At 40.6% G+C, this 16,762-nt stretch overlaps 1 protein-coding gene across 1 annotated transcript in view; it reads right to left on the reverse strand.

Moving 5' to 3' along the window:
• plppr1 (phospholipid phosphatase related 1) overlaps window positions 1-16,399 on the reverse strand; it is a 78,892-nt gene extending 62,493 nt beyond the window's left edge. Inside the window, exon 1 of the mRNA XM_080419576.1 lies at window positions 16,268-16,399. The gene's annotated coding sequence lies outside the window, so the exon portion shown is untranslated. The remainder of the gene's footprint in view (window positions 1-16,267) is intronic.
• Between the last annotated feature and the right edge of the window lie 363 nt (window positions 16,400-16,762).

Genomic DNA, 16,762 nt, shown 5'->3' on the forward strand with positions numbered 1-16,762 from the left:
ATTTGTCCTAAATTTGGATCAAATGAGCACAAAAAATATTCCCCGTCGGTTTGTGTATTCCTGTCAATACTGCAAGCTTTGCCGTACTCAATTCAGCTAACTTTTGCACTGACGCTTTTTCCATTCCTACCATTTCAATTGCATAATAATGAACAATTCCACAATAGGATTGTGAATCAGCCCACAAGCAACGCTGTAATTCAGAACTATGCAATCGACAAAACAAATTTGCACTTCACTTGTTTCAGATGCATGTATTAATCTCCATTCCATTACGATCAGAGCTCACACTACAGACGCAGCTCAGAAAAACAAACAATTTCTCCAAACTTAGTCAATTCTTATTTCATGGGTTTTCGATAGTCCATTGTGTGTATATTAACTAGATTAATTATGTCAAACACATACAATAGGCATAGTCTATTTGAATAGGGCTGAATGTAAAGCAAATTTGATCTGGAAGTGTAAGCCTATAATAGCATATTGTCTATCCTACAAAACAGGCTAAATTTATGAACAACAAATGTTGTTGGGACCAGGAACCCACTAGCCTTTCCCTGTGTACACTGAAAGCCAAAGGACTTGTGTCTAAACACAAGTACTGTACGTGTTATTGCAACAAGACGCATGTAGGATCAATAGCCTGCAAAAGGTTCTTAAAAAATAGATTTGGGTTTTTATTTCACCAGATGAAGAGCTGTACACATCAACAAGTGTCATAGTAACCAACAAGTCATCATCGGAGACTGAACATCTGGCACAGGCTGACTATTCATGAAGACACAAACTTGCAGTCTTGACCTAAAGGCTGATGTCTGGGACTTTGCTCACTGGTACACACAAATATGTGTTAATATTCATCTATAAACTTGCAAGAGTCACAATATGTACAGAGAGATAGGCTTGTGCAGCAATATCTTTGATGATGTATTTAGATGTTCATCATTTGGGAGTGCCAATAAGACTGGATTTTTTATGCATTTAGATAGGTCATATTATGTTGCAATTTGATTACTTTGCTAAGCTCTAAGGAGCACAAATTAACAGGAAATTTTGATGGATTTACTCTTGCCTTGTTTCTCATAAATATAAATAGAGAAATGATGAAAAAAAGCCTAATGTTTGAAATCATTTCCTCAAAACAAGTGTATTCATTACAGTACATTCAAGCTCCAGAGAGACCTACAGTATGGCAGAATCCCATGGCAAGTGCCCAGTGCCACCAGAGAACTCTGTGATGGCCAAAAATACACCCCATTCTAGAAAGCGCAAGGCTATGAAAAGAAACAAAACAAGGATAAATATTGGTCACGCTTGTAAAAGATTTGGAGAACTCTTGGCAGCAAAGGAGGGAATAAAGTTTCCATTAGCATATAAAAACAAATGGGAGACTGTGACTGATCGTTCAAAACTACCTCAAGCATACGGTACACTTGCATTATGCTTGAGGTAGTTTTAGGCTATTCTTAGTATTTTTCATCGACATTCACAGTGCCTTAATCCATTAAGACCGGGAACGCGTCTGTGTCATTTTAATATTTTGTTGGCTATTCAAAAATAGCAGATATACAAGCTCATAGCACGGAACCGAGTGTCGCGCTATGAGCTAGTAGATCGGCTATTTATTTTTTTATTGTGAAACTTTGTGCAAATCTTTGAGTACCTATTTATTAAAGCAAAAATGTGTAAAATATTTTGTTCCAGGGACCCCCAGAAGCAAAGATTTGAGTTACAAATGTTCGCTTTAAAAAAATATATATTGAAAGATTTGCACACATTTTCACGATCTCTTTCAAAAAATAGCCGAAGAGATCTAAAATGACAGAGATGCGTTCCCGCCCGGTTTGAATGGGTTAACTTAAACTGGGCTAAAGCACTAGTATTCATTTTACCTCATACAGTATATTCAGTCAGTCAGTCACACACACACACGCGCACACACACACACGTGTACATACACACACACTATTATAATGGTCCACAGGCTGCAGCCTTGTTAGTAGAGAAATGTCTGTCTTCCAGTGAAACGGTCGCAGAGGAGCTGCTTGAACAGAAATCATGTTAATACGTGGGTGGAGGAGGTCAGGATTGCCCATCAAACCATTACATTCACATTAGTTTACATACTGGAGTGGAGTCGTGTACTAGAATATCTACTACTCGTGAGTAAGACAGCAGCCCACTTTCCTGCACTCACATGAGGCCATAACATAGGGGATCGTGGATTTAGCATGCACGTACAATATTAAATATGCCTCTGGTATTCTTACCCCATTCTTATTTTAATTCACGAGTTTGACATGAAAATGACAGACTGAAAGAAAGAGGAGAAAGTGAGAGAAAGAGGAGAAAGTGAGAGACAATGATAAAAGAATACAAAGATTTTTAAAGAGCCTGCTTCACCCCCAAAATATATTCTTATTTAGTTGTTGTTTTTTTACACAGCTCAACCTCTCAGGGTATAATCCAAGTGTTGTGTATCCATTATGTGTCCTCATTACTTGCAAAACACTGCATCTCCTCTCAAACGTAACGTTTTAAAACACTTCCAGGGTCGAGCGAGGAGCGTGCCTGGGTGATATTGTTTTGCTGTTGTTAATCCTGGACCTCAATTTCCTTCAATTCATCAAGTATTGTGTTTGTTTTTGGACCATTTATTTACCGAGGACTGAAGGAATGAGACACAAACAAAACTTCTCCATAAATTCAAGTCTTCACAGTGTGAGTAATTGATAGAAAACAAAGTATTCCTTTTAAGTTGCGATAAACAAGACCAGGAGACCTGGTTCTGCCAGACCCAAAATGAAGTCCTAGTATGTAACACACCTACAAACCACTTTATAACTGAAGTTCATGATGTCATGAATAGTTCGTGACGAAAGGGGACGTCACAAACTTTTTTTTGGCTGGGGCCGGAGGACAAATGGCCCCTGCCCATGTATGGACGAAACAGGTACAAAGCCTCATGGTACAAAGCCTCCATACATGGAGGAAACAGGTACAAAACATGCACTACGTCACGGCTAAGCCGGACTTCACATGACGTGTCAGCCTGTGTATACCCATGTATGGACGAAAGGGGGACAGACTTTTTTTGGCTGGGGCCGGAGGACAAATGGCCCCTGCCCATGTATGGACGAAACAGATAACCATGTATGGACGAAAGGGGGACAGACTTTTTTTGGCTGGGGCCGGAGGACAAATGACCCCTGCCCATGTATGGACGAAACAGATACAAAGCCTCATGTAAGCCCGACCCCTTGGGTCTGGCAACAAGCCAGCTGCAGCACCTTGGCCTGGCTCCCCAGTACACTACAGCAGCCAGAGACAAATATAGCTACTACCAGCAGGCTGATATCAGTTTTGTTATCAAGTCAAGTGATGCGGTAATTGGTTATTACGTTTTCCACAGACAGATTGTTGTGACGGCCATGCAATTGGAAGTCATCTCATCTTGCACTGGTAAATCTGCCATAATGCAGTGCTAGTGACAAACATGGCAGGAGCTCGGTGAGCTTTCCCCCCTGTGCTTCACTTTAGAGTTAATCTCACTTGAGATGAAAACACAGGGTGAGAAAATGAGAACTCCTGACTCGGGACACCGGGGGTGTGAACAATACAATCATCCATCTCCCTTTAAAAATGGATGAGAGCTTGTCCCCTAAAAATATAGGATGATAAAACGAGTGAATGCGAGAGTTAAGTCATCACAAACTGATATAGAGGACATGTCCTTAGAAAAATCATCATGACCCACGGTACAGACACAATGAAGAGAAGGGGAGAGATAATGCTGTGTGTCAAACATTTCTCCCTATATGTGTGAATTACAAAAGCATAAAAGGCAAACCATAAAACATGTATAGTCGCTGTCGGGTGGAAACCTTGTATGTCCAAAACCATTACTTTTCAGGAAACGAAGAAAGTGTTTAATGAATCCAATGTACATACAAGGTTTCTGTCTTGACAGCTACATTATTAAAGGATAAACTGCAGAAAGGAATGAAATAACTTTAAATAAATGAGATAAAAAGGAATCAATGACATATCATGAATCTGAAAAACATTGAGTACGGGGGTGCAGAACAATCATAATCACACAAAGCCTTGTTTGTTTTGAGGTAGTCATATAATTGGATGAAAAAGAAAATCTGAATAACTGAATCACTTTCCAGGCCATTTCTAAAGAAACCCTTATCTAAATCTACTTAATATAAGATAGATATTCTATCTTCCCATATTGACCTGACCTCAAAATTATTACGCAAGACCGTAAGCGGTGCCAGAGATTGTCTCTTCATCCACTGTCTCTGCCAGCACATTCTCAGTGTGATATCAATCCAACATGCCATACGGTTATCCTGCAACTAATAACCTTGTGTGTAGAGGAGGGGAGGGGCTCCAATGAATCCATTATTGTCAAAGTGTGGTCATATAGAAGCATGCAAAACAATCATATAATAGAATAGAGCACATTCACTATGACACTTTCGCGTCACTTACTGTAAAGTGAAGTCACAAGGTTATAGCAGTGGGAAGAAAAACACGTTTAAACACCAGGGAACCAAATGTGAAAAAACACTAACAGAATTCTTTAAGCCACAATTACTCGTCACATCCTAGAGCAGAGGTTCCCAAACATTTCAATGCCTTCTAGGACCCCTAAATAGAATAGCCATGTAGCCTCTGGCTGTGGCTCCCCCTTTTGATAACATAAATAAACTAGAAAAAGTGCTCCTTGGAGCACAGGTCTCCGCCAGGTCAGGTACGTTATTGTGGCCTCCTGGTGGCGCTATAATAGGCCAATGTGAAAAGGGTGCCATTTATTCTTAGGTCTTTCACGGCAATCAGACACTGCATTCATGATTTGAGGCATTTTGTTCCAAAAATGAGTTTTGCTAAATTAGACCTGCTGGTGGCGCTATAACAGGCCAATGTGAAAAGGGTGGCATTTCTTCCTAGGCCTAGTGGGAATGTGCGTGTGAAAATTCACGGAAATCGCAAGCTGCGTGCATAGTTTGAGGCTTTTTGTTCAAAACGGACCAATCCTGCAAACTTTGGAAGCCTACCATAGGCAATGAGGATGGAATATGGGAAATCGTACAGATTCGTGTTGATCACATGACTATAGAGATACTATGTACCGATTTGCATGACGTTTGGATAAAATCTGTAGGAGTAATGTAAAGAAATGGGTTTTACACAAATCGGTCTCCTGGTGGCGCTATAACAGGCCCATGTGAAAAAATTGGGGCAGAGGTTCTGAATTGGCATCCAGGGAGTGTGTGTGCACAGTTTTGGAGCGACCGGGCCAACAGTGCCAGAGATTAGCTGCTAACACACAGACAGGACGGACGGACACACGGACGGACGGACGGACATGGGGCAAAACATACTCTCTCGCCATGCCTTTCGGCCTGGCGGAGACAATAAATACCACTGTCCAGATTATTTTGTTTTCACACGTTGCCTGCCAAGAACGCATATACATGCGTCCTTTCAAAACAAATCATGTTTTCAGTGATTACGATACAGGGCGCTCTTGGGCAACCTATGAATGATCCCTTGACTCATCAATCATAGAAGCAGAAATGAGGCCATCCCAAAAACCGAGCCATATTCAACTACCGATTACAACAGAATGGACGATTGCGGTAAAAATGTTTTTGTTCCGGTGGATAAACGAGACCTTCCCCCTCCCCCCAGACAGCTTTGTTTACATCCGTGTTCACATCGTGGCTTTCCGTGGGTCTCTATGGATCTTCAAAATAAGGTAAAAACACTGGCAAGGATGATTAATTAATTAATTAATTAATTTCTGGCAGTCAATGTGTTAATATATTCTACTTATTTATGGCCCAAAGCAGTAGTTCTCAACCATTTTGTAATGTAATAGAACAACACTGTAAGGCGACATGAGGATGGAGAGTCATTAGATCACCCTCCGGCGGTTGAATTGAGAACTCAATGAGGTCGCTGACCTCAAATTATTAGCCAAGACAGGGAACACCAACTAATCATGACTTCTATACAAAAACATATATCTTCCTTTGTTGAGTTGCTAAAGACAAAACTGAGCATTTGCAATACTGAAGTGCAACATCATTCTATAAGGCTTTACTGTATTAAATGCCTGTTTGGGTGGACGTAAAAGCAGCCCAAATGTTCGTCAAAAACTCAACGAATGAATTGAGATTACTTCAGAAAGAAGGGGGCAACTAGGCTCCAAAGTATCCAGTCGCGGGTTTGTGTGTCGCGGGTTCGAGTCCCTATCCTGACGGCCTTTGCTGCATGTCACTCCCCATCTCTCTCCCCATTTCCTGTCAACCTACTATCCTATCAATAAAAGGCATAAAGAAAGACCCAAAACAATCTTTAAAAAGAAAAAAGAAAGAAGGGACATCAGGGTAAATGTGGAAGGGACACACACCACCATCACAATCTGCAAACTCTACAGTAAATCTGTGTAGGAATTAGGGCTGTTCAATTTTGCCTAAAATTTGTATCCCATATTTTTTCTCTGAAAGCTCAATTTTTTCATTTTTTTAACATCGTCCAAAAAAAAAAAATCAGTTTAATTCCAAATCGATTAATCGTACAGCTCTAATAGGAATATATACAGTATGTGTATGGGCATATAAATGCAAGAATCAATGTTGTGTTGTGTTTGTGCATAATATGTGCACCCATTCCCTGCTGACGAATAAGAATCTCAGAATTTGGTCTAGTCTATATTTAGATCAAACAACCTCCTACTGCCTGATTATAAGCAGAATGTGTTCTCCTTCATTCCATAAGCCATCGTTACAACTGCATATTTTAATGAAAATATATAACAAAACAGTATCAATAGATTATTGAAAAATAATCTAATTTCCAATGCATCTTTCAACAATTTAAGGGGTACTTAGTTAATATTTGGTCTGTATTCTATTGTTGAGTCTTCCAGGATAAACAGTCTCATGCACTAATGAGGAACACACCGGTGTGTGCGCGTGGGGTTTAGTTCACACGCTCCTCCAGGCGTGTGCATCGAAGCAGACATTCTCAAAGTGTGGCCTCCGGGCCAATTTCAGCCCACAAAAATGTTTTGTGTGGTTAGGCCTGTCACACAATTATTACATTATTTTGCATAATTATCATAATATTTCCATGTTGAAGAATATGCATATATTTTCAAGAAATTGTGGCTATTTCCATTATATGGCCTATTTTGGCCATATCGGTTATTGTCAGTCATTTATTTGTATTTAAGTTATTCGTTATATCTGCCCCATGCAATTTTAGTTTACAAAGCCTAAACAGAAATGTAATTTTGCTCCAATATGTTCCAATGTTGAATGGAAAAACACAATAATTAAATTGTTAATCACAATTATTTGTATGACAATTAATTGTCAATTAAAATGTTATGATCGTGACAGTGAACTGCATTAAGTGATGTGAAAAGTTTAGTTTTCACTCACCCTCCATTTCAATTAAGTAAATGTATTATACTGGCGGCATCTACGTAGCAGCAATAGACTAGTGGCAGCATCACAGTACCTATACTGATTTAACCGATGTATCTGTGCTTGAAACGTGTTGCTATTTTAGTGCGAGCTGAAGTTATTTCACATTCTCAAATTAAACCACAGTTTGTTGAGAACATAACAAGCATGACAGACCCTCCAGCATGCAAAAAGAAACACAGTATTGGAAGAGAAATGGCAGTCTCAGGAGAAATGGAGCGGCTCTTACTTTGTCATACGGTACCTGAAGGGCAAGATAAAGTTTAATCTTGCAAGCAGGTGAACTCAAGGAGTTTATTATAATACATCATTAATCTCCGATCTTATGACCGGTTCTTGGGTGACAGCTTAAAAGGCAGCCAACAGAAACAATCCAAAAGTAGCACAAAAAAAAAATCTAGCTTGGAACACATTGAAGGTCTCTGTTGAGTTTAAGGAAAAGAATTTAAGAGGGAGTGTTATGGTGAATAACATCACAGCTATCATTGCAGGCACAAGCCGGCCGGTGAGTGCCATACATCAAAACTGTGATGTTATCAGAGTGTGAGTTATACAACGACAAGTGTGGGGAGTCAACCTTTTCTCTAGGGCCCTTTTCTCCAGGGCGTAAAGGGAACCCAGTACAGTGCAGGCGCATGGCTCCAGCGAACTGAAGTCTTACAATCCTTGCAGTATCTTGCTTAGCTTGTTTAACGTATAATGTCTGCAGTCAGTAGATGATAAATCAAATCCATTACACCAGCTCATGGGGCTCATACCATACAACAACTTTTGTAGTTAGGGGTCACCAACAATGTTTTCTAGAGTAAAACTGCCAACAAGTCAAATCCCCCCACTGCCCCAGTCCACACACACACACCCACACAATGCTGTACGAGCACTAAAGACAATATTAACATGCCAAAGAGGTAGGCAGTCTGTGTTATTCAGCATCTAGGCCTTTGCCTGACTAACATTAAAAGCCAAAGACCACCCAGTAATCTAAATTTGCGAGCCGTTTTCTCACATTGAATAATAGTCTAATAGAATAAATGAATCAACCACATCATCTCATTTGACATTTCAAATCATAAATGGTCCAAATACCGAAATGAATGGATAAGATAGGACTCACTCTACTGTATAGACTGAAAAGCCTAAGCTACAGTGTCCGGGACTCTCATCTGATTTTCTATGAAATCAGAAGTATGGCTCCTATGGAAATGATGAAGGAGGGAATGTCCACACTCAATATTCCCTTCTTCACTTGATTATCTTTTGAGTCCAGCACCGTGTTCATAGAACTGTGGGGATGTGCATATTTACCTTTTTTCATATTTCTTCCCAGGGCCGGACTGGGACCAAAATTCAGCCCTGGCATTTTGGTCCGGACCGGCCCACCACCCCCTGGGCCGTTTTGTCAACGGGGGGGGGGGGGAGAGAGCGTTTCACTGTTTCAGCCCAGCCCTGCACATGAACTCTGCAGCCGCACTGAGGCCCCTGCTGGTAAGCATCCCAGCCCAAACATTAACGTAACTAATAATTGGGCCGCGCGACCCGGAAATGACCGTAATAATCCGAAAACGGGAGCGAAAATATTTTTCCAAAAAAAAAAAACTGGCCCGCGGCCCACCGGGCATTTGCCCGGTACGCCAAATGGCCAGTCCACCCCTGTTTCTTCCTATGGAAAAGATCCCTTAGAATACGGATACTTTTAGACTATCAGTAGTCTAACCAATCGTTCTGGTAATGTTACTGATCAGCCTAGTACTGTGCCTGTAAGTGGAATGATTACAATTACAATTCAGGCATTTCACCCTCTCTCTCATCCAGAAGGACTTACAAAGTGCAATGTCGAAGAAAGTGCCATGAACCCTCTGCATGAACTGAATTGATGCCACACATCTCATACCACTGTTGTTAGTGTGTTCACCAGAGCTCACGCCAGAATGTTTCACAAAATGTTAGTAGATAAGCTTGCCAGATAAACAGTTAATTCAGGCCATTATTACCAATGTGTACATTAACTGTGTGTGCTAATATTCTGTTTGATTGCTTTTTTGGATTGATGCCTACGCGTGTGTGCTTGCGTGTATGTGTGTGTGCACGTGCGTGCATGTGTTTGCACCTTTTCACCTAGTTTCCATTAGACCTGGTGTTTATTTGTTGAAATCCGCTGGCATGTTCCTTTTCAGACAGATAGCTACAGAAGGCAGAGCAGATGCAGTGCTTTTTGGACCATAGTAAAGTGGGTTTTATATTGTGTGGTGATTTTTTTTCTTCATCGATTGTGCATCTTTCCCAGACAAGTCTGCAATTAATCGAGGCTTGGTTAATTGACAGCCCTAGCTTGTAGATCGTCTATTTTCGCCAAAGAGATTTGGCAGAAAAAAGGAGCAGCACAGGCTCTGGGCTGTCTATGGGCCCCCTATTGTGGAATAAAGTGAAAATAGCCTATGTACAAGATCACAAAGCATTGGATTGTGTTATGAACTTGTAGATGCATGCACACTCACAGTAGGCCAAGGAAGAAGCTCCACCCAAAATTGTTCACATCAGCCTCATGCTGGCGCTACAACGGCCCACTTCACGTTTTGGCCAATAACTAGTACAATTAAAATATTTGTTTCCCCCCGGATTCCTTGAATCATCACTCTTCATATGTTTTCTAGATTGCATTATGCACCATTTAGCGTTTTCTTCAATACACACTTTTTGCTAGATGTACAAATTAGATTTTTCAGATCCCATTCCAAGTGGCTATGACCAAAGTTAGCAGGCCTTGGGTAGGCAACCCGGCCTGGCGCAGACCTATGCTCCGAGCACACTTTTCCAGTTGAAAATGTGGGGAAATGATTTAAACTAATGACATGGTCAAAATAAGGACGCCACAGGCATGAAACATCTTAGAAATTGAATTAAAATGATTTATATTTTATATTTTTACAATAATTTTTTTCATCCTCTCCTTTCCAATTGGTCCACTGGGCGCCGGCAGCAGCCCCCACCAAGAGTGCACATTACTGATATGCATCAGCCTGCCAAGATATGGAGAGGTGGTTTGCCATTCTCCATCTCCCTGAGCTGGCCTTATCTCACCTTTGGGCCAAATCAGTCCCCTGGGACATCCCAGTGACAGATCTATCACCCTATCATGGGGCAGGAGGACAACCCCCATTCAACCAATTCTGCCCTCCTCAAGGCAAGCAGTAATCAAATACCTGCTATCAACACAACTAGGAACGGATAGATGGTCACGTGAGTGTGTTTGCATTTGAGCGTATGCGAGTTGAGTATTTGAATGCATGTGTATGAGTCTGTGTGAATGCACGCAAGTGTGCGTGTGTGTGTGTTTGTGTATTTGTGTGTTGACTGTGTTAATGCATGAGTGAATGCACGTGAGGGTGTGCGTGCGTGCGTGCGTGAATGCATGTGTATGGCTATGAGTTAATGTGTGTGTGTGTGTGTGTGTGTGTGTGTGTGTGTGTGTGTGTGTGTGTGTGTGTGTGTGTGTGTGTGTGTGTGTGTGTGTGTGTGTGTGTGTGTGTGTGTACAATCAATAGTCAGTCTCCTGTGTGGGAATAAAACCAGCATTGGATATCAGACAAGAGTTCAAAGGTCATAGCTTCCTACTGCATCACCTAAATATGCATGTCTGGTGTTTTCTTCAATAACATGGAGGTGTTAGAAGGGAACACTCCTGCTGAAATTGATTATATACGGAAATTAAAACATTTCCAGAGCTTGCATCATAAATGGCCTGGTTTGGGGTTTTTGAAAGAAATTGTTTAAAACACACTTTTCTTTATAATCAAATAGCTCCAAATGCAGGTTTAGAACATTTCGTTATACATTAAAAAAGGGTCTGGGTTGCTCCCATATAGAACCAGAAGCTCTATATTGGGTCGGGAGCTAAACCTTTTCAGCTCCGTAAAGGGCCTGAGGGTCAAAAAACAATAAGTATTATTTGTCAAATAGCCCCCATTCAAATTCACACAGAGTAGAAGTACTCTGATCTGGATTTTTGGGTCTGATACAAATCACCAATTCTTTTCCCCAGAATCAGCCAATGCCATAACTGATTTTATGTGTGGAACACAAATTGCTAATATTTCCAAAATTCTATTTTGCTTATTAGCAAATAAATAAAGCTTGTTCATTCAGACACATTCCAGTATGATTGGTGTCACGTGTCCATAAACACAATAATCATCACTGTCGGCCTTTCATCATTATGTTCAAGGGAAAAACAAACCTTATGTCAAAACTTCACCAATTTGCATGTCTGGGCATGTCTCAAAAGAAACATCACTTTACGGCCATAAAATCTCTAACTTGTGTTTAAGTTTTAATCTCTACATATAGATTTTAAAATGTTATGCTTACAACACGTCCCTGTCTGCTGCTTTAATATGATCTCAAGCCATAGTAAGTCAAGAAAACTGAGATGAACTGCATATAGATAGAAAACATACTGATATGTTGAATAATTTTTTTTTTTTAAGATTTTGACTATTTTCAGCTATTTCAATGACTAATTTGCTGTCTGTCTGTCTATCCGTCCGTGTCTGTAGCTAATATCGCAAACCGCTGGGCCTATCAGCTGCAAAAACATGTTGCACACTGTCAGTAGGGATGCACAGTGCACACTGCCAGTAGGCCTAGCGGCCATCTAGAAGAAGGGTGTGTGTGTGTGTGTGTGTGTGTGTGTGTGTGTGTGTGTGTGTGTGTGTGTGTGTGTGTGTGTGTGTGTGTGTGTGTGTGTGTGTGTGTGTCTTTCCACAGATAATCTTGCAAACCACTGGGCCGATCAGCACCAAATTTGTAATTTCTTGTGCACGCCGCTCTGCCAGTAAGCTGCGTGTACATTTTGTGAATTCATAATCTTGTCCTTGACAAGGACACTCCATAATTATATTACATTGTTACTAATACACCATAGGCTATATCACTTGGGTATACTGTATGATTTCACTACCTTCCTGAACATAATAACGTCACTGTTTTGGTAGGCCAAAAACATCTCCATCTACCAAAACAAACAGTGAAAACACCAAAATACAGCAAGAGGGCAGTGTGTTTCTGCAGTTTAACACCACCACACTACTCAAGAGGCTGATAACTGCTGGTACAGAGGGAAATGATTATATATATATATATATATAATAATATATATATTTATTGTTTTGTTATGTAAACACAGAGCTAAGTTACACACTGTGACAATAAACAAGACCACGGCTGATGGTGTGGCCTCCCCAAATGTCTGTTTTGTTTTGACATATCCACCTGGGTTCATCACATGAATACACACAGTGAATTTATATGGCACAGTTTGTCTGGCTCTGTGCTCTTATACTGACTGTACTGTAGAACAACCTGCAGAGTTCTTGAGAAAACCAACATTACACAAAACCAACAGCAACATCACAGCCACAGCACAAACCCATGAATGTGTGTGTTTTTGTGTTTTGTATTTGACAGGTCTACTTATCGTCGCTGTCGGGCAGAAACCTTGTATTTCCACATTATTTCATTTTTGTACGTTAGGATAAAGGTAGGGTAAGTGATATTGTTTTGTTTAAAGAAGTGTTAAATTGCTTTATATTCCATTGCTATAGACCAGGGTGTTTGTTCAGTAACAGGGGTCTCCCCATCCCTCCAGCTCTTGATTAAACAGAAAATAAATTCCAGGTCGGGATACCAAATTTATCCAATCAGGAGAGAGAACACAGGAAACGGAATTAAACAAGTAAATTGGAAGAGATGGCACAAATAAATGAGCAGAAAAAGTGTCTGGAACACAAACAAAATGTAAGCTGATAAATTGGTACTTTCTCCTGATTGGCTGAAGATTGGCCACCCACCTGAGAATGCATTTTCTCTAGAGAGACGCAGAGACCCCGGATACTGAACAAACACTCTATAGCAATGATCACCAACAGAATATAGTGCTTTAACCTTTTAACAAACAAAAAAAAGTTTTGTTTTAACCAAAAAATATCACTTTATACCCTACCTTTACTGCCATATTTTGTACTTTGCCATATGACAGTGTTGTGCAAAAGTATTATTATTAATGAAAAGTATTAACAAGACCTGACTAAGTAATGATCCACTGGAACACAGGTTCTTTTTCCCATTTCCTGAAAAAGTAACCGTTTTGGACATACAGTACAAGGTTTAACGACGTTCTGCTCATCCCTATAGTCTAGCTTGGGAGATGCTATTATTCAGCAGACAGATGGCAGGTGGCGGGGCATCAGGTGAGTCTCTTCTTGGCTGTCAGCTGGACCCACTGTATACAAGACACTAACTGGCATAGACCCACAATAACATACTGTAATACATAACCAGTATCGTGTGTGTGTGTGTGCGTGTGTGTGTGTGTGTGAGTGAGTACATGAATCGTGACTGTATCTATGTGTGTGGTATTATGTGTGTCTGTTACATGCACTCGTGCACTGACACATGCATGTTCGGTCAGTGGTGCATGTTTTATGTAAAGTTGGTTTCGATACCTTTGGCTTTGTATTGTTATTAAGCCCCTTGGGGTTTTTTGGTCACTCCTGCACATTACTTTATTTATTGTCCAATCAGACATCTGAGGTCACAGTGTGGTCATTGTGGGGCAATGAAAAGCTATGATACTATATGAGTCATATATATGACATCATCATGTCTATGACATCATAATCAGCATCACGAGTCTAAACGAAACAGGGAGGTGTTCCACTAATCCAAGTCCAAAAGATGTCCGGTTGATGAGCTTCTGATGCAGGCTAGTAATATTGAAAGACATACAGTAAATGTATATACTGTAGTGTAGGCTATAAAAAAGTCCACTCCCAATATCCTTTCCATTCCCATATATACTAAGCCCATGCTTCTGTTGTAGAAGCCAATCAGCTAATTGCAATGAATTGATAACGTCCTTAAAGTAATTTAAATAACAATTTCGTCTATGAGCTCTCAGATATTAAATGTATGCTTTAGGTTTGCAAGCCCAGTGTGTTATAGCCATAGAGTTAAAAAATAAGGACATGACATGCTGATAATAACATTATGCTACAACACAGTACCAAGGACAGAGTCTACAATACACCCACATCCCAAACGCCGGCTAAACCACTGCCACGGGCTACTACTGTTCAGACTGGTCGAAAAGGAGATGAAACGCAAGTTTCAATCAAATTAACAAGGTTATTATAACTACATCACCCAGCTTGACATTTTAAGACAAGCCTAGTTTTCAGAAATACACAAAGGCAGCACTTAATGCACAGCAAGTCAGCATGAGTGGAAGGAAGGATAGCAAGAGGCTGTCTGATGTTGTTGGGGGGCGGGTAGCTCTGGTAAATAAAATATTTCACCGGATGGAAAAATAAATTAAGTTACTCCACTGCGCCCCCTACAGACGGTGTTGCCAGATTCTGTGAAAGACACAAGCAACCAGGTCTAGGAAAACAAGCCCAAAAGAAGCGACTATGGGCCACATGAGCACGTTAAACATTATACACCAGCTATTTGAAAATAGCAGATCTACAAGCTCACAACGCGTCGCCATCGTGAGCGTTGTGAGCTTGTAGATCTGCGCTGTGAGCTTGTAGATATGCTATTTTCAAATAAACTCTTTGGGGGAAATTATAATAAGCAAACCTGGCAACACTGCCTACAGATCTGGTCAATGGAATTTTTCTATTGACAAAATCTGTAGGGGGCGCAGTTGAGTGACAAAATTTTTTTTTCCTTCCGGTGAAATATTTTCTTTTCTGGCCAAAAAGTTAATTTTAGACGTGAGGTGGGGGGCTCCGAGTGTTCCCACTAAGGAAAGTAGGCTTTCAACATCTTAAATCGTCTCTTTTTTGGTGAGTGGCGAAATATGTGTTTAGATTTTTTACTAGAGACGAAGCCTGCGCTACCGGGGGTGTCCGGGCAACGGCAGGTAAAGTAACATAGCGTTAGAGAACTCCTTCTAACGCTATGGACCAGAGCTAGGGGGCGGGGAAGATGAGCAAAATTGAAGCTGGAGACTGCCTGGAGGAGAAGGCATATTTTGGACGGCACTGAAACCGACAAAATCCGCACAAAATCACTGTTCACTGCTAACAAATGAACTGCACAGCTCTTGATATAGAGCTGTGTGATCCCAGCCTCTTATTTCTGGTGATCACTGTTGCTTGGAGGAGACAGGTGTCTTCTCCTCGATACAATATCGACCATTATATAATTAAAATGACATTTCTGAGAGGATACAGGATAGGGGAGCACTAGGGACATCTGGGCACCGCGATGTAAAATTGGCTATTTTGTCCAAAATGTTAAGAAATTAAATATTTGAAAAAATGGTCTTAAAAAGTAACGTATACATGATGCACGGTACACCATTAATTGTGACTAAATTTGATCCTTCAACTTCTTGTTTATGCCCCAAAATGACTGGATATACAGGCTTGATAGCAATTGTGGAAATATTAGACCTTAATTGTCGAATGTTTAAGCATGTTCTAATCATGTATACTTTACTTTTTTCAAATATTTTTGTTTAATTTTGGACAATATAGCCCATTTTACATCGAGGTGCCCAGATGTCCTTAGTGCCCACCTCTCCTGTATCCCTTCACAGAGGTCCGAACTTATGAGGCAAGCTCTTCACAGTCTGAACGACAAACCAACCACCAGACAATAGATAGTAGAAAACACATTGTCTTGATTTGCAGCCCATAAGGTGGTATGATTTTCACAGTCACTCACAGGGCTCACGCGCACGGACTTACCCTTGTGGGATGGATGTATATTCCAGTGAAGAAGCGAATCCATGAAAGAAATTGGGTGGAAGAAGAAATCGTGGCCCCGAAAACGCGTGCGTAATATTACTACTACTCCTCGGTGGGCTCATATAGACACACACAGCCAGTCAGTCAGTGCACGGCTGGGCTTGGTGCTCTGGTGCTGAGGCGTGAGGAACATAGGGTAGCGTTTTGCCCCGAGTTTACGATATTATAAGGCAATGTTTGCCATGTGCCAGTTTAAAGGTAGGGTAAGTGATATTTTTTGGTTAAAACAAAAAGTATTTTGTTAAAATGTTCAAATACTATATTCTGATAGTAATCATTGCTATAGAGTGTTTTTTTCAGTAACAGATGTCTCCCCGTCTCCTCCAGCTCTTTAATAAACAGAAAATACATTTTTCGGTAGGTGTCAAAATCTCAGCCAATCAGGAGAAAGTACCCATTTTTAAGCTTAATTTGTATAGTGTTCCAGTTCCAATT

Source organism: Gymnoscopelus braueri, assembly GCF_963280865.1.
Source record: "Gymnoscopelus braueri genome assembly, chromosome: 22".
NCBI classification, from domain to species: domain Eukaryota; kingdom Metazoa; phylum Chordata; class Actinopteri; order Myctophiformes; family Myctophidae; genus Gymnoscopelus; species Gymnoscopelus braueri.